The following is a 25,418-nucleotide window of genomic DNA, read 5'->3' on the forward strand; positions in this document are numbered from 1 at the left end:
CCACTCTCACGCCCCTACCTGCCCCTCCTCTCTCACCCCAATCTCTATGGGCCCCTTTTCTCGTCCCCCTCTATTGCCTACCCGCTCATGGACTCTATCGCGCCCGCTCTATCGCCCCAAGTCCAACTCGACCCCACCTCCCTTTACCCCTCTCTTGGTCCCTCCCCTCGCCCCTCTCTCTAGCCCTCCCTCTCTTACCCCCATCTCTCGCCCGCTCTCTCGCGAATTGTCTGCCCCCTCTCTCTCTCGACCCCCCTCTCTTGACTCAATCTCTCTCGACCCCCTCCCTCGCCCCCTCTCAAGCTTCCTCTCTCGCCTCCTATTACCCCATTTATCATGCCCCACCTGACTCCATCTATCATGCCCTACCTCACCCCCCTCTCTCGCCCCCTCTCTCGCCCCCTCTCTCATTCCTGTCTCGTCCCCTCTCTCATCCCATCTCTCTCGAACCCTATCCCTCACCCCTTTCTCGAGCCCCCTCTGTCTTGCCCCTTCCCTCTCACCCGCATTCTCGCCCCCTGTCTCGCCCCCACTTTCTCGCCCCCTCTCCCCCACCCTCGCCCCCTCTCAAGCCCGTCTGAAGCCCCGTCTCACGTCCCCTCTCGCTCTCTCACCCCCTCTCTCACCCCCTCCCTCGTCCCCTCCCTTGTCCCCTCTCTCATTCCCTCTATCGCCCAATCTCTCACCCCCTCTTTCTCGCCTCCTCTCTACTGCGTTCCCTCTCTCGCCTGCCTCTCACACCATTCTCTCTCTCGACCTCTGCCTCTCGATCCCTCTCTCTCTCCTCTCTGACTCCCCTCTCTATCTAGCCTCTCTCTACCCCTACTCTCTAGACCACCTTTTACTCAGACTCCCACCCCCTCACTCCCCCTCTGTCGTGTCCCTCTGTCTCCCCCCTTTCGCGTCCCCGTCTCGCCCCCACTCTCCCCCCTCTCTCTCGCCCCCTCTCTCTCGCGCCCTCTCTCTCGTCCCCTCTCTCTCGGCCCCTCTCTCGCCCCCTCTCTCCCACGCCCTCTCTTGTCCCCTCCCTCGCCTGCCTCTCGCCCCGCTCTCTCGCCCAAACCTATTGCTCCCCTCTCTCGCGCCCTCTCTCTCGCCCCTCCCTCATTTTCTCTCTCGCACCCTCTTCAGCCCCCTCACTCTCTCACTCCCTTCCCTAGCCCCCTCTATCTCGGCCCCCGCGCTCTTGCCCTTTCCCCTCACCCCGCTATCTCTCACCCCTCTCTCGCACCGCTACTTCTACCCTTTTCTCGTCCCCTCTCCCCCAGCCTCGCCCCTCTCAAGCCCCGTCTCACGTCCCCCTCTCCCTCTCTCTACCCCCTCCCTCGTCCCCTCCCTCGTCCCCTCCCTCGTCCCCACCCTCGTCCCCTCTCTCATTCCCTCTATCGCCCCCTCGCTCATCCCCTCTTTCTCGCCTCCCCTCTATTGCGCACCTCTCTCGTTCCCTCCCTCGCCTGCCTCTCAGACCATTCTCTCTCTCGACCTCTCGACCCCTCTCTCTCCCTCCTCTCTGACTCCCCTCTCTATCAAGCCTCTCTCTACCCTACCTGTCTAGACCCTCTTTTCCTCCGACTCCTACCCCCTCCCTCACCCGCCACTCACCCCCTCTCGCCCCCCTCTGTCGTGCCCCTCTCTCTCCCCCATTTCGCGCCCTCGTCTCGCCCCCTCTCTCCCCCTCCCTCGCCCCATCTCTCTCCACCTCTCTTGTCTCCTCACTCACATCCTTTCTCTTGCTCACCTCTCTCTCGCCCCCACTGTCTTTCCCCTCTCTCTCGCCCCCTCTCTCAGCCCCCTCTCCGCCCTCTGTCTCTCACCCCTCTGTGTCTCTCCCCCTCTCTCGTCCCCTCTCTCACCCCTCACTCACCACATCTCTCACCCCGCTCTCTTGCCCAACTTTCGACACCTCTCTCTCCGCCTCTCTTGCCTTCCTCTCTCGCCTCCCTCTTTCGCCCTCTCTCGGGACCCATCTCTCTCCCCTTCTCTCGCCCCACCTCGAGCCCCTCCTCGCCTGTTCTCTCTCCCTCACACACACTAACTCTCTCTCGCCCTCACACTCTCTCTCGTCCCTCTGTCTTACCCCCCCTCTTGCCCCATCTCTTTTTTGTACCCTCCTCTCTCTTGCCTCTCTCTTTCTCTCTCTCGCCCCTCTCTCTCACCGTCTCCCTTGCCCCTTTTCTCTCACTTCTCACTCTTTCTCGACCACCCAATTTATCCTTCTCTCTCTCATCTCTCTATCTCTCTGCTCTCTCTCTCGACCCTCTCTCTCTCTCTCTGGACCTTCTCTCTCTCGCCTCCTCTATCTCTCTCTTGCCATTCTGCCCTCTCTTGCCCCCTCTCTATCTCGTAACCCCTGTCTATCTCTCACCCCCTCACTCTCTCTCTCACGTCCCTCTCTTTTTTTTATCTCTCTCTCTCCTCCCCGGTCTATCTTGCCCCCTTCCACTCTCTCATCCACACCCCACTCTCTATGTCTTGCCCCATTTCTCTCTCTCTCTCTCATTTGCTGTCTGGCTTCCTCTCTCTTTCTCTCTCGCCACCTCCCTCGCCCCTCTCTCAGTCTCACGCTTTGTCTTGCCCACTATCACACTCTCCCCTCTCTCTCATTATCTCCTCCCGTCTCCCACTGTTCCCTCGCCCTATCCCTCCCTTTCCCCATCTCCCTCTCCCTGCTCCTTCACTCTCTCTCTCCACCTTCTCTCACTCCCGTTCCCCCTCCCTCGGTGTCTCTCTCTTTTTCCCTCCTCCTTCCTTTCTCTCCTCCCTCTGTTTCTCTTTGACAGAATCTCTCTCTCGCTCCTGGCCCTCCCTCCCTCTCTAACTGACACATTCTGCATCCCTGGTTCTTCCCTCTCCCTCTGACCCAGAGACTGGTGTGTGGGGGGGCGGGCTGGGGGTTGGTGGTGAGAATGTGTCAGCAGGGGGTGCGAGATGAAAAGATAGAGAGAAGTGGGAGGAGGAAGGAGGGGAGAAAGGGTGTAGAGACGGATTTGCGGGAGGGAGACAGAGACGGCAGGAGAGTGAGAGCTTGGGGGAGAGTGAGAGAGAAGAATGGAGACAATTGGGGAAACCGAGTTGGGGATTTGTGCGTGTGTGAGAGAGAGGTGGGAGGGAGAGTGAAAGGGAGAGCTGGTGAGAAAGAGAGAGTGTGCAGAAAGAGAGAGAAGGGGAGAGAATCGACGAGAAAAAGTGGGGAAGAGGAGATGGGAGGCCATCTGAATTGGCGAACAGAGGGAGTTAAACCCAGCTCCTGAGCTCAGGGCACGGTGCCCTCCCCTTCCCTGAGGACCAGGACTTGGGATGGGTCTGTCTCTCTCCAGCTCAGCTTCTCCAACACAAAGACACACAACAACATCGTTCACTCTGCTGCTCGGCACGCTTTAATGATCATTTTTATTGTTTACAAATGGCAGTGATGGATACAGTCAGTGGGATGGTGCCTTTTCTCACTGGCCCCTGAAGTGTGAGAAACATTCAAATGTTTCCCTGTAACCCCCTGTGGGATAAGGATGGACAAACCAGCGCTACCCTCAGTCTGTTACCATAGCGACAGGCTGCTCCATCGCTGAAACACTGAACTGAAATGAGCAAATCCCGGATGGATTGATTAACGAGGGAATTTGATTGATTGATTTATTTGGGTTAAGGGATATTTCAGCACATTCTTCAGCTGCTGCCTGAACTTAGTCTGGGTCACGGCATAAATCGCGGTGTTTGTGCAGCAACTGAAGCTCTGCAGCATGAAGCCAAATTCCCGCACAAAGTTACAGAGATGCACAGACCGATACCCAATCAAATACATCCGTCTCCATATAGAATATAGCATGAACGTTGGCCATAACAGGATTAAATTGGCAGAGATCACAAACAGTAAAATTACGGATTTTTTTTTGTTTCTCATTTCAGTGTCAGACTGAGCGTCCCCATTGGTGTGAGCACGGAGTCGCTTGCGGGCTCTGCTGGTCACTAGAATTTGTCTGACGGTGAGAACATTGAGCAGCAGAATCAGGGGAAATGGGACACACGGGGTTAGAATGTGGTGGAGGGACTCGATTGTGACCCAGACAATGGAGAATCGAACAGCGTCTGTTACATCACAAAACCAGGGGACGTTCCCCAGCCAATACCGAGCCGTGAGCATAAATTACCAGAAAATGTTATTTAAACAGCTCAGCACAGTCACTGCTACCAGAACCACAGCCGCCGTTTTCTCACTGCAATATTTACTTTTCAGCTTTGGCAACAAATGGCCACAAACCGATCAAAGGTGAAAGTGACGGTGAACTAGACAGAGCAGTCAGTGGCTGCATAAAGCAGGACGGCGTGGATATTACACACGGGGACGGAGTACAGGAAATAAAACTGTTCCCGATAAACAATGGGAATGTGTCTCAGTATCAGGTCGAGGATAATGACCAGGAGATCCGCCGCTGCCATGGCCCCCAGGTAACGTCTCACACATGGAGACAATCCACAATCTTTATAAAGCAGGACGGAGATGGTCACTACGTTAACTGTGAGGAAGGAAAACAAACCCATTATCCATCAGCCTGGAGGCAAAGGACCCGTTTGATTGGGGAGCCAGTGAGATTTTCAAATGTATCCCTGGATTCAGGGATTGATTAAAATAATTGGAGCTGGAATAACAAATGGGAAGATCGGAATTACTGACAAAAATGTGACATAAACCACAAGAAACCCTCCCTCCCCAAACACACAGAGACACATCCATAAGGACAGATAGTTTCTTGAACATTCCCACACACTCGATCACTCGAGAGCAGACACAGGTCACTCCTTCCCAGTTCCAAATAGGGAGGGTGGAAACGTTGCTGTCCTGAAGGATTCTCTCCCAGTTTCCTGAAGACAAACGGAGTTTGGGAATTCCTGTATTTTGGTCTAAATTGTGGTCGATCCTGTGTCGTGAAGAAATGTAAACGCAGGGAAAACGTATTCACCCCTTTAACTGCTTGAGGGACCTTCGGAACAGTGTCTCCTTCTCCCTGGAATGGGATCGCTTCCATTGGGATCTTATCATTTTTTCAATTCACTGACGTCCGGCCGTTCACGAACAATGTCTGGGACGGAACGTTCCAGGGAATGTCAGTTATATAATGTCGGGGTTCGGAACGTTCCGGGGAATGTCAGTAATAGAATGTTGGGGACGGAACGTTCCGGGGAATGTCAGTTATAGAATGTCAGGGACAGAACGTTCCGGGGAACCCCTTGACCTGTCCATCACCATTCCCCCCTACCCACCCCACCAACATGATGTACTGTGCCTGGGCACACTGTAACATTAATGGGGTGAGAGACGGAGGGTCCAATCACAGGAATGGGGACTAAAGGCATTGCCAGATCAGCTAAAAGGGTGAGATATACCACATTCTCAATCCATCTCACAGAACCAGCCCAGACACCATCAACCCAGAGGATATATCTGTTCACCGTGGAACACTGTGCAGACCAGGCCAGTGTCCTGCTCAGTCCAACCCAGCAATCTGTCCAGATTCATCCATTGCACTGGTCAATACAATCCAGCAATCTTTCCAGAGTGGAACACGGTGCAGACCACAGCAGTGTATTGATCTATAAACCCGGAACAGACATCTGTCCAGCACCAGGAGATGTGCAGACCACAGCAGTGCATTGATCTATAAACCCGGAATAGATATCTGTCCAGCACCAGGAGATGTGCAGACCACAGCAGTGCATTGATCTATAAAGCCGGACTAGATATCTGCCCAGCACGGGGAGCTGCGCAGACCACAGCAGTGCACTAATGTGTGAACCTGAAACAAATATCCATCCAGCATAAGGAGCTACACAAACCATATCATTACAGTATCTATAAACCTCAACCAGAATGACTGACCAGCACAGCGATCTGAGCAGTGATCACCCGTGAATTAATTTGCAAACCTGGAGCAGTTACCCTCCAAGTTAGTAGGACGGTGTACAACACCCCAGTGCATTGATCTGTAAACATGCAGCAGATACCCGCCCCCAGCATGTAGAACTGTGTACACCATCCCACTGCATTGATCTGTAAACGAGGAGCAGTTACCCTCCCAGAATGTAGGACTGTGTACCCCACCCCAGTGCATTGATGTGTAAACCAGGAGCAGTCACTCTCCCAGCATGTAGAGTTGTGTACACCACCCCAGTGCATTCATCTGTTAACCAGTAGCAGTTCCCCTCCCAGCATGTAGGACTGTTTACATGACCCCAGTGCATTGATCTGTAAACCAGGAGCAGTTACCCTCCCAGAATGTAAGACGTTGCACCCGACCCAGTACAATTATCACTAAACCAGGAGCAGTTATCCTCGCAGCATGTAGGACAGTGTACCCTATCCCAGTGCATTGATCTGTAAACCAGGAGCAGTTACACTTCCAGCATGTAGGACTGTGTACACCACCCCACTGCATTGTTCTGTAAACCAGGAGCAGTTACTCTCCCAGCATGCAGGACTGTGTACACCACCCCAGTGCATTGATCTGTAAAACAGGAAAGTTACACTCCCAGCATGTGGGACTGTGTACACCGCCCCACTGCATTGATCTGTAAACCAGGAACAGTTACACTCCCAGAATGTAGGGCTGCATAACCCACCCCAGATCATTAGTCTGTAAACCAGGAACAGTTACACTCCCAGCATGTAGGACTATGTTCCCCAACCCAAGCCATTAATCTGTAAACCAGGAGCAGTTACCCTCCCAGCATGTAGGGCTGTGTACCCCAACCCAAGCCATTAATCTGTAAACCAGGAACAGTTACACTCCCAGAATGTAGGGCTGCATAACCCACCCCAGATCATTAGTCTGTAAACCAGGAACAGTTACACTCCCAGCATGTAGGACTATGTTCCCCAACCCAAGCCATTAATCTGTAAACCAGGAGCAGTTACCCTCCCAGCATGTAGGACTTTGTACCCCACCCCAGTGCATTGATCTATAAACTAGGAGCAGTTACCCTTCCTGCATGCAGGACTGTGTACCCCACCCCAGTGCATTGATCTGTAAACCAGGAGCAGTTAAACATCCCAGAATGTAGAGCTGTGTACCCCACCCCTGTGCATTGTTCAGTAACACTGTGTTCGATCACTGCCCAGCGCGGGGAAACTTGCAGCCCGGGCTGGAAGTGACAGGATGTGCAGCTCCCATCCATTTACAGCTCCATATCTCCATTGTTGCCATGACAAGGGGGTGCTGTGGGTGTTAACATCACTGCCAGAGAGAGATGGCGGGGGAATCAGTTTAAATATCACTACATGTGAGGAGTTTGGGAAATAGACAGAGAGGGGGAGACTGAGAGACAGTATCTTGGAAGGATGTGTTCCCAGGTTGCAGAATGCTGAAATGTAGACACTTCGATAGCATCCTGTAACATGAGCCTGTCTTCCCAGGAAAGATGGGAAAAAGTGACATTGGTGTGAGGTCAGATGATGAAGAGTTTTGGATGAGCATTTGTTCTACAGCTTTGTAAATGGAGTCCTTCATGGCTGGAGGTAAACACCATCACCCAAATTCCCCTGGATATTTCGTGATCCCTGACACTGATGTCATCTTTAAAAGCCCAATGGGCACACGATTGAGCTTTCTCAGCTTGGAGCTGCTCTGCATAATTTACCCCGAGCATGGCAGATAAGGGACAATTACACCACGGTTTGTAAACAGGGCCACGGTGGTCCTGGTGGATGGGCTCGTACAGAAGGGGGCCATTCTCTTCCCAAAGGGGGCGACACCACCAGACCCAACAAGCATGGTCTGAGCTCACCACCCCGCTCAGTGCAGCATCTGCAGTCTGAAGAAATGTCCCGCAATACAGGACAAGCATCAATAACCTTCCCCGCTCTGTCAGGATAAGCGTCACCATATTCTCTCTGCTCCCTCACACTCACTGTATATCTATTATAGCACCGACCCCGAACAAGGCTCATGGTCCACCACTCTCACTGCCGCATGCTGCACCTTCTCTCTCTGTCTCTGTCTCTCCCTCTCTCTCTCCCCCCTCCCTCCACTTCACTCCCACACAAATAACACTGCATGGATACAACACTGTGGACTGACTCCCTCCGGATACCTCACCATAACCCCCTCCCCACCTACAATAACACTAACAGCCGGACCACCCACTCCCACCCTCACTCCCCCCCTTTCCTTCTCCCATTCCAGGAGAAACAGCCTGCAATAGGACAGAAATGGCCAAGCTGGGTGGTGGAGTGTCCGATATCAGTTCGGAGAGGACCGGGACGCCTCGTGTGGAGATTCTGAAACATCCACGTCCCACCGACTGAGTAAGGAGCAATGTTCAGTGAAGGACAATTCTCACTTTAACCCCACTGGCAGCTCCATTTCCCCCCGGAACAACTTAGAAGCCGTGGCCCTGATACATCTCCCTTTTGTGTTGAGCTGGTACAAATGGAATCCCCACGGTCTCAGTGGGCAGGAGGGTGGGCTCACAAAACATCATCACTCCCACCTCTCAGGAAGGGAGCACGGAGGCCCCCTCCTACATCTCCCCCTGTAAACAGCTCAGATGCTGAAACTAATCTGTGATAGTAACTGCCCTCCCCACTTGTCATGATATCTTCAACAATCTGTGCTCATATACACGCAGCGCACTCTGCTCCTGCAGCCCCTTTATAACGGTACGGCCTGTTTTATATTGTCTTTCATTGTCTTTCCTACCAAAGTGTATCACCTCAAACTGCACTGCATTGATCCCCATCTGCCATAAACCTGAACACTATATCAACGTGTGATTGTACTGTTAGAGTTCCACACTCTCCTCCATAGATTTCAGAGTTCTTCTCGGTTCGGTGCCATCTACAAACATTGAGATTGTTACAGCGTCACAGTCCCCATGAAACAACTGAAATCCTGCCCCACATACACGACTGTGAGCACGTGAAATACTGATATATTCCTATGGACAAAGTCGAATAATGACATGCTGTCAATGGAGCAACAAAAGTCCTGACGCACACCAGACAGAGCAAATGAAATATTGACAAACCACAGAACAAAAGAAATCCGGATAGGTCCCACTTATCTATATTGATCAGGGTATAATGTGATGAAGTTGGAAGCGTGTACTATACCTTCAAAAGAGAGGGAATGCTGTTCTGAACTGAGAGCTTACAAGCACCTGTGGTATGAGAGGATGGCAGACCCAGAAACAATATATTGCTGTAGAGCTGGAGTCGGGTAATAAGCAGTTAAGAGAAAGAGGGTCCCAGAGTTGTGCATAGTTAATGTAAAATGTTCACTTTCAGAGTGAAAAAAATAAATTGATGTTTTTATTTAAACAGTGGAATTTGATAGATCTGTCCCTCATATTTTAACAGTTTGTGAGGCGAATTGAGTATTTCTTTATGTTTCATTTAAGTTACCAGATGAGCTTCACGCCGTGTCCTCACCATCCCCGTGTGTGTATCTGTGTGTCTCTGTATGGGGCAGGTCTGGCAGTCTCTGTGGTGTTTAAAGTGATGGAATGCCACCCTCTGCTGGCCTCCACACGCCACTGCACAGGCATTGGCAGAGGGTGAAAATCAATAGGGATTCATTCAGAGATGGGGAGGGAGAGGGCAGCTGCTCACAGCACCATCCAAACTGATGTCTTATCCATGGACTGATCTAAATGTCCTTTAAACGTTGTAACTGTCCCTGCTTTCACCACTTCCTCTGGAAGTTCATTCCACACACAAGCCAGCTTCTGTCTAATATAATTACCACTCATGACTTTCGTAAATCTTTTTTCCTCGCATCTTAAAAATCCCTCAGTTTTGAATCCTCAACTCTAGAGAAAAGACATCAGCCCTTCAGCTTCTCTGTAACCCTCATTATTTTATAAACCTGGTGGAAAGTGAGAGGGGAAAGGTTTTGAGGAGGCCGAAAGGGCACCATTTCACACAGAGGGTGGTGTGTGTATGGAATGAGCTGCCAGAGGATGTGGTGGAGGCTGGTACAACTACAGCATCTGGGTACTGAGAGACCTGGCGAGCTTTTCCAGCAATTTCTGTATTTCTTTTAAAAATGCATTCAGTTTAACACAGGTATTCTGAATAAATTAAACATTTTTATTTTTTAATGACGCAGGGACAGATAAACATATCTTCAAATTGACCGAGACCATTTTCTGTGAAGAGTATGGCTCTGTGTATGACAACAGCAATGATGCACCTACATGGAACAGGGAACGTGATGGAGACATAGTTTGGACAATGTACAAGGAGACCTCACATGGTCCAGTTTACGAAAGAATGACATTACTGTGTGATTCAACCCTGAGAGGGAGAAAATGTAATCTGCCTGAAAAGGAATGGCTTATTGCACTCTCTCTCCTTCATTGTTCGTCATCACAGCAATGTGTACGAGCTAAAAAAAACAACTCTACAGTCCTCAATGCCTTCCTTATTTTTATAGAATTCCTGCAGTGTTGAAACAACAAGTTCATACCAACAAGTTCATACCAACCGTCCCAACCCATTTCCCTATATTTACCCCTGACTATTGCACATAACCTAGAAATCCTTGACCAATCCACCGAACCTACACAGTTTTTGGTAGGAAACTGGATCACCTATTAGAAGCTCCACAGACAAGGGGAGAATGTGCAAACTCCACACAGACAGTCACCCAAGGCTGGAATCGACCCCAAGTCGCTGGTGCGGTGAGGCAGCAGTGCTAACCACCGTGCTACCCTTTGGATGATCCCTAACCAGAATTCACTGTAATATACTCACTGCCTAAAGCAAAGGGAATTCAGCCAAATCCAAACTCTCCCAGGATCAAATCCCATTGCTAGCAGCTTGTGTGAGTACAATATCTTCAGATGCAGAATAACGTTTTGGACAATCTCACAATTTTTCCTTTGTCTTGAGTTCCAATAATATTTGGAACAAGTTCTTTTAAGTTAAAATTGCAGAGATTGTGTGTGTGTGAGTGTGTGTGTGTGTCAGCATTTTTAGAAAGAGAAATATTGATTAAATAATTGCAATACCCAAACACTTTGCCATTCATCTTCCCATCATAGTTTGAGTAACATTGCTCTGGATCATAAACATGTTGTTTTAGCAGATTAAAGAAACTAGCCTGACTTGTTCCTAAAACTGACCCTGAACCAGTCTGAGACCGATATGATAGGCCATATCACCAACCTGGTTGCATTTAATATTTTTTATTTGCAGTGGAGGAGTGGGACTAGAAAAGGAAACAGTGACCCAAAAAGCCGGGGAACTATAGACCGCTGAGCCTGATGTCAGTGGTGGGTAAGTTGTTGGAGGGGATTCTGAGGGACACGATTTACATACATTTGGGAAGGCAAGGGCTGATCGGAGTAGACAACGTAGCTTTCTGCATGGGAGTTCATGTCTTATTAATTTGGTTGAGTTTTTTGAAGAGGTGACAAAGAAGGTTGATGAAGGCAATTTGGTAGACATTGTCTATATGGACTTCAGCAAGGTGTTCATTTAAAGAACAAAGGCCAAAGAAAATTTACAGCCCAGGAACAGACCCTTCGACCTCCAAGCCTGAACTGATCCAAATGTACTGTCTAAATCTGTCGGTCAATTCCTAAGCATCTGTCCTCCTCTGCTCCCCACCTACTCATGCATTTGTCCAGACGCATCTTAAATGAATCGCCCGTGCCTGCCTCTTCCATCTCTGCTAGCAACGCGTTCCAAATGCCCACCACCCTCTGTGTGAAGTACTTACTGCGTGTATCCCCTTTAAACTTTCCACCTCTCACTTTGAAAGCACGACCTTTCGTTATTGAATCCTTTAACCTGGGAAAAGGCTTGTCTCTATCCACACTGGCTATACCCTTCATGATTTTGCAAACCTTAATCAGGTTCCCCCATCAATCTCCTTTTATCTAGTGAAAATAAACCTAACCTACTCAGGCTGTCTTCAGAGCAAGTATTTCATTCTGATTGGTAGACAGATTAGTAAGTTTCAGTCACATAAGATACAGAAGAAGCTAGTCACAAATGGCTTGAAGGAAGAGGGATATTTTTCTGCCTGGAGGCTTGTGAGCAGCAGTGTGCTGCAAGAATCAGTACTGAGTTCACTGCATTTCATCATTTATGTCAAAGATTTAGATGTGAATATAGGGGCCATAGTTAGTAAGTATACAGATGACATCAGAAAGGTGGTGTAGTAGATTATCTCAGAGTACAATAAGACCGCAATTAGATGGGACAAAGAGGCAAGGAGTAACAGATAAAGTTTAATTTAGATAAATATGAAGCGTTGTATTTTGGGAAGGCAAATCAGGGCAGACATTATATATTTCGTGGTCAAGTCCTGGGGCATGTTGAGAAACAAAGGGGCATAGGGCTGCAGGTACATTGTTCCTTGAAAGTGGAGTCGCAGGTAGACAGAGTGGTGCAGAACACATTTGGCACATTTGCCTTTATCAGTCAGAGCATTGAGTATAGGGGTTGGGGTGGCATGTTGCATCTGTACAGGATGTTGGTGAGGACACTTTAAGAATATTGCGTACAACTCGATTTTCTGCAGAAACGACTTACACGGATGTTCCAGGACTGGAAGTTTGAGTTTTAGGGAGAGGTTGATTAGATTGAGGTGTTTCCCCCTGGAGTGTCAGAAGCTGAAGGGTAACATTATAGAGGTTTATAAAGCCATCAGGGGCATGGATATTCTGAACAGCCACGTTCTGCTCTCCAGGATAGGGGAGTCCATAACAGGAGAGCATAGGTTGGAGGGGAGAGGGCGAATGATTTATAAGGGACCTGAAGATAAGTGTTTCACACAGAGAGTGGTGTGTGTACAGAAAGTGCAGTCAGAGAAAGTGGTGAAGGCGGTTACAATCGCACATTTAAAAAGCATCTTAAAGAGGAGGGATATTCAACGAAATGCTGGCAAATGGGACTGGATCAGATTTGACATCTGATCGGAGTGAACAGATTGGACTAACGGGTCTGCTTTCGTTCTGCATGACTCTCTGGTTCTATAAGAGGGATGACGAAAAATTCTGTAAGGTCCTTTCAAGTCGTACTTCTCTTCTCTGGATTGAAAGCTGCATTAGTTAAATATTTGACAAAGAAGTGAGTCACGGATAATGGGATACAGACAGGAAAGTGGGGCTGAGACCCCAACCTGATCAGCCACAATCTTACTGCCTGGTGGAGAAGGCTCAAAGTATCTAATGCCACACTCCTGCTCCTCAGTCCCATGTTCCTGTGTTCCATTCAGCCCCTCATACCTGCTAGACAGGAACAGTTGGAGGCCACTTACTCCTATAACCTGTTGCACAGAAACAGAGGAGACCATTCAGTCCCTCAAGACTGTCACACACGCTTTGAGGTGATTTGGGAAATGTAATTGGAAAATCCAGGCTGGGTATGAAAGAGGCCCCTCATCCCTCTTCAGAAAACTTCCCCTATCTGCAGCTTGTACTCCATTTGAGGTCATGTTGTAGACCCAGATTCACTGTGAATACAGCCCACATACCTCACACAGAGATGGCTCACAAAATCATCTGGTCTCCCTGACTGCAATATGCAATACCAGAACATTCATAAAAATAACACCCACTAACTTTCCAATAACAGAATGTAAGAACATCAGAAGCAGGGACATGTCGTTCACTCCCCAAACCTGCCTTGCCCTTCACTAAGATCATGGCTGATCTACTCCTGGCCTCAAATCCTCTTTCATACCCAATTCTTCATCGCCCTCAACTCTCTGACAGGTCAATATCCATCTATTTCCTCTTCAAATACTTTAAGTCATCTCGCTCCCCGAACACTCTTGAGAAGAGAAATCCTGACATTCAATACCACCTGTTTGAAGAAAACACGTGCTGCTCCTATATCATGGCTTATTGATGCGAACAAAAGAGGTTGAGATAAGGGTTCAGGTAAAAATGACTGGCCCTGAAATCAAGGCAATGGTTGACTTCTGTTGACATCAAGGAGCTGGACTTAATGGGAATCAGAGTAAACTGTCCAGTGTTTGGTGTCAAACATGGCTAAAAGGAAGATGTTCATCATCTCTGTCCTGGGTCACCTCTGTGCGAGATCTTCAGGGTAGCTTTCCCTTCACAAACATCGTTAGCTGCATCGTCAATGTCTCCCCACTCTCACCCTCCCCACCATAAGAAAAGAAGTGGGGATGGTCACTGAAGATTCCACAATGTTCAGAACGTTTTGTCCCCCGTCAGCTCCTGAACTGGTCTGTGTCCATGTGCAGCAAGACCCAGGCTCCATTCAGGCTTGTGCTGTTAAAGTATCAGTAACATTCATGTAACAGCACTGCCGGACACTGCGCTTTGCCACAGTAAAATAAGAGTTCATTCAGCACCTCACGCTGGTTTCACAGGAATATGAGGAAGCCATTCAGCCCATTGACATTATTGGAGATGAACAGAGATAGCCCATTCAGTGCCTCCAGCCTATTACACAGGAAGAGAAGGAGTCTAGTGTGATGGATCACACCAGAGCCCCTCGAAAATATTTGACGGCAATAGCCTAGACATTTATGTTTTCTTATTTTAAAGGAAATGTAAAGTTTCTGTTCCAGATGCAATGTGACTGTTCAAACTACTCGATGGTGAGCAAAATACCATCTATTTCAACACGAAAGAAGAAATAACACCACAGAAAGAGGAATTTAGAATAACGTAATTCTATTGGACAGCTTAACAGAATAATAGATCTAGGAACTATTACTAATGAACTGTTCCAATATTTTGAAAGCCCATAAACATAGCCCTTGGCAAAAAGAAATATTCAGACACAGAATGTCACAAATATTTCTCCAATCCAGGAATTAAAAACAGCATCAAGAGAAAATTCAGAAAGAGTAGCAACCAGGAGACATCCACTGAAACTTCCAACTCTGTGGAGACTCCAATAGTTTCTGACGATACTGAGAAACCAAAACCCAGTGATACTAATCTGTGAGAGCGGGCCATACCCATTCAGGCTGCATTAAAATTAACCTAAGGCCTCGCTAGCTGTTACTCAAGTGGTCTTAACTAGCCAGCTTGGTAACAATCGTTCAATCTCTCTCATAAAAGAAACCTGGACAAAATAACCTCTTAAAGCTGCAGCACCATCACACTTGTCAGTACATCGAACTGTCAAACAGGAACTAGGGGTAACCCAGTCAGGCCCTTGGCCCTGTCAGATTGGACGAGGAAGAAGCCAATCAGTCCCTTGAGTACTTATACAGGAACAGTAGGAGGCTATTCCCACCTCAATGCACTTACACGGGGCCAGAATGAGGTAATTGATGCTGATTCCTGATGAATGCCTTATGTCCAATACGTCGATTTTCCTGCTTCATGGATGCTGCCTGACCTGCTGTGCTTTTCCAGCAATCGACTCTCTACTCTGATCTCCAGCAACGGCAGTCTTAAGTGTCTCCTAAGTGATGCTCTAATATGATGAACAAGTGGAGCAGAAGCTGCACAGACAGACTGTTCCACGTTGTTCCTCGTGGCTTCGTTGCTCATGATACACATGTGGGACTTTAACGTGGGTTTCCAGTGGTGAGCAGGGAAGCCATATGTCTTGTGTGAAGTCTCAAGAAGGCATCTTTCATCTTTGAGAAGACAGTCTGGTGTTCTCTATGTAGGGTGGAAGCTGATGGAAATGGATAACTGTTTCAGATGGAAGGTATTGTGGCTGCTGTTGGGGATTGTGAATAACCTGACGTTCAGTACAGGGTTCAAATAGTTTGGAAGGCCACGTTATACTGATGGATGGATGCTCTAAGTTCAAATAATGCTCATCTTGTTCATGTTGATCTTGCCTAGTGCACGTCCTGTTCAGTGTAACCTGTATGCCTTACTCTGTCCAAGTCTATTTCCACCCTATGATCTGTCTGGCCATGCTTACTATGATCTTCCTCCACTGCTCATAAATAAAGTGTTTCCCTGTACTGAGATACACGTGACAATAAATCAAACCAATCAATCCTGGGTAAAGTATGGAATTTCTCTCCCTGTCAATGTCACTTTTGGAAATAAGTGATCGCTGCCACTCCTCGTGTTTCAGCATCACAATTTCTTCATCTCCCACAGCTCTACAGATTAAACACTCAGCTTATTCACTCTATCCTCATGTTACCATCACCTGTATCTGTGGTAAGGAGATCATTCTTTACAAAGGAGAGCAAATCTGTAGAGAGTGCCCCAAATGGTCTCTTAGCAAGGCTCTACAACAGCAGGAAGATGACTTGACTTATGTACTCGAATCACCTTACAATGAAGCACAGTTTACCATTGACTGCACCCATTACTTACACAGTGTTTGATTCAGACCGGTCAGCATTAAATTGTGATTGGGAGATCATGCTTGCCAAATTTCTTAGAATCCTTTGGTGAAGTGACCAAAAATGTTGATGAGGGCAGAGCGGTAAACGTAGTCTCTCTGGATTTCAGTAAGGTCTTTGATAAGGTTCCACATGGCAGGCTGCTCTGGAAGGTCCCATCACGTAGAATTCTGGGGGATCTGGCCAATTGGATACACAGTTTGCTTGTTGATAGGAAGCAGAGGGTTTTGTGGAAGGGTGCTTGCCAGACTGGAGGCTGGGTCCATTGCTGTTTGTTATCTATGATTTGGTTGAGAATGTACAAGGCATGATTAGTAAACCACCCTGAAACCCTCGATTAGATTCCAGTCTGTAACTCACTCTAGGGTATCTGTTATTGTACACATAATCGTCCCGAATCCCCTTGATAAAATTCCAATCTGTAACTGACTTCCAATTTTAAGGGACTCTGTACATTGGCCACTTCAATCGTTTGATTAGATTCCAATCTGTATCGCACTCCTGGGTATCTGTTAGTCTGCATATTAACCATCCAATCCAAACCCTGTTAAAATTGTCCACAGTGTTCAGGGATGTGTATGTGAGGTGCATTAGTCAGGGGTAAATGTGGGGAAATGGGTCTGGATGGGTTATTCTTCTGAGGGTCAGTGTGGTCTTATTGGGCTGAAGGGCTTGATTCCCCACTGTCGGGATTATATGAATCACCCGGAACCCTCTCGATTACATTCCAACGTGTTACTCACTTCCATGTATGTGTGAAAACATCAAAAACACCCCAAAACCTTCAATTCTATTCCACTTGATGGAGTTTAATTTAGATAAACACGAGGTGCTGAATTTTGGGAAAGCAAATTTGAGCAGGACTTATACCTTATTGGTCACGTCCGAGAGAGAGTTGCTGAACAAAGAGACTTTGAAGTGCAGTTTCGTAGCTCTCTGAAAGTAGAGTGGCAGGGGGATAAGATAATGAAGGCAGCGTTTGGTATGCGTTCCTTTATTGCTCAGAGTTTTGAGTATAGGCATTGAGAGGTCATGTTGTGGCTGGACTGGACATGGGTTAAGCCACTGTTGGAATATGGCATGCAATTCTGGTCTCCTTCCTATCGGAAGGATGTTGTGAAACTTGGAAGGGTTCAGAAAAGATTTACAAAGAGGATGCCAGGGTTAGAGGATTTGAGCTACAGGGAGAGGCTGAATAGGCTAGGGTTGTTTTCCCTGGAGCATCAGAAGCTGAGGGGTGACCTTATCGAGGTTTATAAAATCATGATAGGCCTGGATAGGATAAATAGACAAAGTCTTTTCCTTGGGGTGGGGATTCCAGAACTAGAGGGCATAGGTTTATTGTGAGATGTAATATGAAAGAGATCTAAGGGGCAACTTGTTCACTCAGAGGGTGGTACATGAATGGAATGAACTGTCAGAGGAAGTGGTGGAGGCTGGTACAATTGCAACATTTAAAATGCAGCTCGATGGGTATATGAATGGGAAGGTTTGGAAGGAGATGGGCCAAATGCTTGAAAACGAACTAGAGTAGGTTAGGATATCTGGTCGGCATGGGCATGTTGGACCAAAGGGTCTGTTTCCATGCTGTACATCTCTATGACTGTATGACTCCGCGATTTTGTGACTCACTACTTGTTATCTGGTATTCTGTATGTAAACCACCTCAAACCTCTCGATTAGATTCCACTCTGTCCCTCACTCCTGGGTATCTCTTATGCTGTATGTAAACCCTAAAGCCCTCAATTAGATTCCAGTCTGGAACTCACTCCTGGGGATCTTCTATTGGATCTGTGAAGTGATCCTTGTTGGATGTTAGACTGAATACAAGATAAACTAAATGGTCAAGTGTTACATTGGGAGCAAGAACACAGAAAGCTGCTGGGTCATTTCTGTCCTGTTGCAGATTGGGGCTAAATTTCTGTCACAATGGGGAAAGTCTCAAAAGCTGTTTACTGTCCTGCATGAATGCATCATCATAACATGAATTCCCTTGCAAGATAGGAAATGGAGACAGCTCCTGGAAGGTGTCTGTATCTGTGTGTGTGTAATTCCGTGTGTCTGTGCATGTCTGTTTGTGTGTGATTCTGAGTGCGTGTTCAATGTTTCATTTTTTTTCGAACTGTATTGATGTTGCCACTCTCTCTTGCTTTTCATTATTTATCAACTCAATGTCATCGTTTTGTTGATATAAAATGGTGGCTGTGGACAAATCTAAAATGTCTGCCTGACTGATTTGTGTCAGGAATACTTTCAGCAAGGGAGAGAGGGCAATGTGTCAAAAGCCATTTCCATTCATTGATGCTAGCAGAGATAGGAAATGGAGACAGCTCTTTGAAGGTGCTTAAAATGCAAATCCCAGAACCTGTTTAAAGTGAATGCGGAGAGACAATGTGACATTCCAGTAAGGTCTGCGTCACTTTCCAAGCTCCTAATATATGAGAGAAACATAATATACAAAACCTGATAGAGCTCAGCCACTGAATTGTAGATTTGCAGCGTTGGATCAGAATCCTTCCTGACTAGGCCTCATCCCAAATTGAAGGGTTTCTCAAATCCCACACTGACCTTCTGTTGGTTCAAATTATGTGTTGTCTACAAATAAAAGAAAATAATGCACCTGCAATTGAACAAAACTCTTTCTGGAACTTTGTGCATCTGTTGGTTCAAGTATCTTTCAACAGGATTGAAGATAAATGAGACAGTGAGAGATAGGTAGCACTGTAACCAGAATGGCAGTGCGGTATAAAAGGTATATTAATACTTTCAGTGAAAGGGAAAAACAGAGGAGGATAGTCCTCAAACTAGGAAAGTTGCGAGTCAGTAAAGTTGTCTAGTTTGTGACTGCATTATGTTTATGTGAGTCAAGATTTGAAACCAGTTGGCCAATAGTACACTTTGTGACTCACTCCCAGTTACATGTTATTTCACATAAAAAGGTTTACATATCCCTCGATTAGATTGCAGGCTGTAACTCACTCCGGGCTATCTGTTATTCTGTATATTAGCGACCATGAGCTCCTCGATTAGATTCCAGTCTGTAACTCACTCCGGGCTCTCTGTTATTCTGTATCTAAAACTCCCTGAACCCCTCGATTAGATTCCAGGCTGTAACTAACACCAGGGTATCTGTTATTCTGTACATAAACCATCCTAAAACCCTCGATTAGGTTCCAACCTGTAACACATTCCAGGCTATCTGTTATTCTGTAAATAAACCACCCTGAACACCTCGATTGGATTCCAGGCTGTAACTCACTGCGGGCTACCTGTTATTCTGTATATAAACCACCCTGAACCCCTTGATTAGATTCCAGATTGTAACTCACTCCGGGGTATCTTTTATTCTGTACATTAACCACCCTGAACCCATTGATTTGATTTCACTTCCTTACATATTAAGCTCATGTTCCCAACACAATCTAATCTCAATAATGATCAATGTATCACTGGTCCTCCTATCTGCCGGCACTACCATCATGTTAACTTTCTGATGTTTACATACATGATTACCTGTCGCAGTGAGTCGCAGAGTAGTGCTGAACACATTTGGCACATTTGCCTTAATCAGTCAGCGCATTGAGTATAGGAGTTATGGTGGCATGTTGTATCTGTACAGGATGTTGGTGAGGCCACTTTAAGAATACTGCATACAACTCGGTTTTCTGCAGAAATTACTTACACGTATGTTCCAGGACTGGAGGCTTGAGCTATAGGGAGAGGCTGATTACGTTGAGGTGTTTCCCCCTGGAGTGTCAGAGGTTGAGAGGGAACATTATAGAGGTTTATAAAATCATCAGGGGCATGGATATTCTGAACAGCCATGTTCTGCTCCCAAGGATAGGGGAGTCCAGAACAAGACAGCATAGTTTGAAGGGGAGAGGGCGAATGATTTAGAAGGGACCTGAAGGTAAATATTTCACACAGAGAGTGGTGTGTGTACAGAAAGTGCAGTCAGAGGAAGTGGTCAAGGTGGGTACAATCACAGGAGGAATATTGGCTAAATGCTGGCAAATGGGACTAAATCAGATTTGATATCTGATCAGAGTGAACAGATTGGACTAACGGGTCTGTTTCCATTCTGCATGACTCTCTGATTCTATAAGAGGGATGACGAATAATTCTGATAGGACCTTTCAAGTCGGAATTCTCTTCAGTAGAAGGTTATCGTGTCTCTATGTTCACATTGCTTGAAAGCTGCGTTAGTTAAATATTTGGCAAAGAAGTGAGTCATGCACAATGGCATGCAGACAGGAAAGTGGGGCTGAGACCACAACCTGATCAGCTATAATTTTAGTGCCTGGTGGAGAAAGCTCAAAGTATCTAATGACACACTCCTGCTCCTCAATCCCATGTTCCTGTGTTCCATTCATCCTCTCAAACCTGCTAGACAGGAGCAGTTGGAGGCTACTTACTCCTATAACCTGTTGCATAGAAACACAGGAGACCATTCAGCCCCTCAAGACTGTTACACACGGTTTGAAGTGAATTGGAAAATGTAATTGGAAAACGCTGGCTGGGTACGAAAGAGGCCCCTCATCTCTCTTCACAGAGCTTCCCCTCTCTGCAACTTGTGCTTCATTTGTTGGTCATGTTGTACACCCAGATTCAGTGTGAATACAGCCCCCATACCTCACTCAGGGATGGCTCACAAAATCCTGTGGTCTCCCTGTCTGCAACATTCAATAACAGAACATTCATGAAAATAACACACACTAACTTTCTAATAACAGAATGTGAGAACATCAGAAACAGGGGCATGTTGTTCACGCCCCAAGCCTGCCTTGCCCTTCTTTAAGATCATGACTGATCTGCTCTTCGTCTCAAATCCTCTTTCATATCCAAATCTTCATAGCCCTCAACTCTCTGACAGGTCACTTTCCATCTACCTCCTTTTCAAATACGTTCAGTCATCTAGCTACCCGAACATTCTTGACGAGAGAAATCCTGACATTCAATACTACCTGTTTGAAAAAAAAACACTTTCTGCTCCTATAGCATGGCCTATTGATGTGAACAAAAGAGGTTGTCACAAGGGTTCAGATAAAAATGACTGGCCCCGATATCAAGGCAGTGGCTGACTTCTGTTGACATAAAGGAGCTTAACAAAACTGAACTTAATGGGAATCAGAGTAACCTCTCCAGTGTTTGGTGTCAAACACGGCACAAAGGAAGATGTTCATCATCTCAGTCCTGAGTCACCTCTGTGCGAGATCTTCAGGGTAGCTTTCCCTTCAAAAATATCTTCAGCTGCTTCATCCATGTCTCCCTGCCTACACCCTCCCCACCATAAGATCAGAAGTGGGGATGGTCGCTGAACATTCCACAATGTTCAGAACATTTTGTCCCCCGTTAGCTCCTGAACTGGTCTTTTTCCGTGTGTAGCAGGACCCAGGCTCCATTGAGACTTGTGCTGTTAAAGTGTCCGTAACATTCATGTAACAGAACTGCCTGACACTGCACATTGCCACAGTAAAACAAGAGTTCATTCAGCACCTCACGCTGGTTTCACAGGAATATGAGGAAGTCGTTCAGCCCATTGACACTATTTGAGAAGAACAATGACAGCCCATTCAGTGCCTCCAGCCTATTACTCAGGAAGAGAGGGAGTCTAGTGTGATGGGCCACACCAGAGACCCTCGAAAATATTGAAAGCGGTAGCATAGATTCTAATGTTTTCTTATTTTGAAGGAAATGTGAAGTGTCTGTTCCAGATGCAATGTGACTGGTCAAACTACTCTGTGTGAAGCAAAACCATCTACTTAAACAGGAAAGAGCAAATGAAACCAAAGAAAGAGGAATTGAGAATAACGCAATTCTATTGGACAAGTTAACAGAATAATAGATCTAGAAACTATTACTAATGTACTGTTCCAATCCAGGAAAATCCCACAAACACAGCCCTTGGCAAAAATAAATATTTAGACACGGATTTTCACAGACATTTCTCCAACCCAGGAATTAAAAACAGGATCAGAGAAATTTCAGAGAGGGTAGCAACCAGGAAACATTCACTGAAGCTTCCAACTCTGTGGAGACTCCAATAGGTTCTGATGTTGCCGAGAAAGGAAAACCCAGAGATCCTAATCTGTGAGAGCTGGCCACACCCATTCAGGCTGCATTAACATAAACCCAAGGCCTCCCTAGCAGTTACTCAAGTGGTCGAAACTAGCCAGCTTGGTAACAATCGTTCAATCTCTCTCTTAAAAGAAACCAGGACAAATTAACCTGTTAAAGCATTGTCACACTAGTCAGTACAATGAGCTGCCAAACAGGAACCAGGGATAACCAGTCAGGCCCTTGGCCCTGTCCAATCGGACGAGGTTGAAGCCAATCACTCCCTTGAGTCACTTACACAGGAACAGCAGGAGGCCATTCCCACCTCAATGCACGGGGGCAGAATGAGGTACTTTCTGCTGATTCCTGATGAATGTCTTATGCACGAAACGTCGATTCTGCTGGTCCTCGGATGCTGCCTGACCCCCTGTTCTTTTCCAGCAATTGATGCTCTACTCTGATCTCCAGCATCAGCAGTCTTAAGTGTCTCCTAATAGATGCTCTAACATGATGAACAAGTGGGGCAGAGGCTGCACAGACAAACTGTTCCACGTTGTTCCTGTTGGCTCTTTTGCTTATGATACACATGTGGGACTTTAACGTGGTTTTCTAGTGGTGAGCAGGGAAGCCATATGTCTTGTGTGAAGTCTCAAGAAGGCATCTTCCATCTCTAAGAAGACAGCCTGGTATTCTCTATGTAGGGCGGAAGCTGGTGGGAATGGCTACCTGTTTCAGATCGAAGGTATTGTGGCTGCTGTTGGGGATTGTGAGCAACCTTACGTTCAGTGCAGGGTTCACTCGCCGAGTGCACAATAACATGGGGATAGTTAATTTAGACATATAAACTATTAGGAGTGTCACGTTAGACTGCTGAATGGACTCTCTAAGTTCAAATAATGGTGATCTTGTTCATGTTTATCTTGTCTAGTGCATGTCCTGTGCAGTGTAACCCGTACGCCTTACCCTGTCCAAGTCTATTTCCACCCTATGATCTGTCTGGCAATGCTTACTATGATCTTCCTCCACTGCTCATAAACAAAGTGTTTCCCTGTACTGAGATACACGTGACAATACATCAAACCAATCAATCCTGGGTAAAGTATGGAATTTGTCTCCCTCTCAATGTCTGTTTTGGAAATAAGAGATCGCTGCCATTCCTCGTTTTTCAGCATCACCATTTCATCGTCTCTCACAGCTCTATAGATTAAACACTCAGTTTATTCACTCTATCCTCATGTTACCATCACTGGTGTCTGTGGTTAGCGAATCATTCCTTACAAAGGGCATCAAATCTTTACAGAGTGCCCCAAATGGTCTCTCAGCAAGGCTCTACAACAGCAGGAAGATGGCTTTACTGCTGTACTCGAATCATCTTACAATGAAGCACAGCATACCATTGACTGTACCCATTACGTACACAGTGTTTGATTCGGAGCAGTCAGCATACACTTGTGAGTGGGAGATCATGCTTCCCAAATTTCTTAGTGTCCTTTGATGAAGTTACCAGGACGTTTAATGAGGGCAGAGTGATAAACGTAGTCTCTATGGATTTCAGTAAGGCCTTTGATAAGGTTCCACATAGCAGGCTGCTCAGGAAGGTTACATCTCGTAGAATGCATGGGGGAACTGGCCAATTTGATACGCAGTTGGCTTGATGGTAGGAAGCAGAGGGTTGAGTGGAAGGATGTTTGTCAGACGGGAGGCTTGGTCCATTGCTGTTTGTTATCTATGATTTGGTTGAGAATGTACAAGGTATGATTAGTAAGTTTGCAGATGACACTAAAGTAATTGGGAGCATGATCAGTGAGGAAGTTTATCAGAAATTGCAGCAGGACCTTAATATGGTGGGCAAGTGGACCGAGAAATGGCAAATGGAATTTAATATAGAAGCGTGAGGTCTTGCATTTTGGAAACTCAAATCAAGGCAGAGGTTTCATGGTGAATGGGAGGGTCTTAAGGGGTGCAGTGGGCAGAGAGACGTTGGTGTTCAGGTGCACGGTTCTCTAAGAGTGGAGTCATAGGTAGACAGGGCAGTGAAGAAGTCTTTTGGCACATTAGCCTTCATCAGGCAGGATATTGAGTATAGAAGTTAAGACTTTATGTTGCAGTTGCATAGGACTTTGGTAAGACCGCACTTGGAGTATTGGGTTCAGTTTTGTCACCTTGTTATGGGGAGGATGTTATTAAATTAGAAAGAGTGCAGAAGAACTTTACAAAGACGTTGCCAGGACCCAATGGTCTGAGTTATGGGGAGAGGTTTAGCAAGCTAGGACCTTTTCTTTAGCGTGTAAGAGATTGAGGGAGTCCTTATAGAGCTGTATAAAATCACGAGGGGTATGGATAGGGTTAATGCTCTCAGTCTTTTTCCAAAGTGTAGAGAATCGAGGATTAGAGGGGATCAGTTTAAGGTTAAATGGGAAGGAATAAAAGGGAACCTGAGGGGCCACTTCTTTGTACAGAGGGCTGGTACGCGGATGAGTTGCCAGCATATGTGGTTGAGGGGGGTACATTAAAAACATTTCAAAAACATTTGGATAAATATGTGGATAGGAAATGACTGGAAGCATATGGGCCAACTGCAGGGAAATGGGGTTAGCGTGGATGGACATTTACAAGGTGGACTCGAACCCATCTGTTAATTAAACCCAAACACCCAGAAAAGCTCGCCTCACCTTGTAATCTGTTAAAATATGAGCGACACAGATCTCCTACATTCCACTATTTAAACAAAAATTATCAAGTTAGTTTCTTAACTTTAATAGTGAACACTAAACAACAACTATTCACAAATACAAGCTTCTCTTTTCTTAGCTACTTACTATCTGACTCGAAATCGGTAAAAATATGCTGTTCCGACAACCCACATATGAAACATTAAAATTTCAAGACCATCCAGTCTCTATCTTCCCTGCTGTGTTCACTCTTTCAGCTGATGATCTCCCTGGGTCATTTTTTTATTGCAAGTAGGTTTACATGAACATGTGTCTTTGATGGAGAGTGCTTGAGATGGCCTTTAGCACTCCTGCTCTATAGCAGTTGCTCTACTGTTGGATG

The sequence above is a fragment of the Chiloscyllium plagiosum genome, unplaced genomic scaffold (assembly GCF_037043375.1).
Source record: "Chiloscyllium plagiosum isolate Xiang-an unplaced genomic scaffold, Cpla_swu_hap1 HiC_scaffold_37, whole genome shotgun sequence".
Classification (NCBI taxonomy): domain Eukaryota; kingdom Metazoa; phylum Chordata; class Chondrichthyes; order Orectolobiformes; family Hemiscylliidae; genus Chiloscyllium; species Chiloscyllium plagiosum.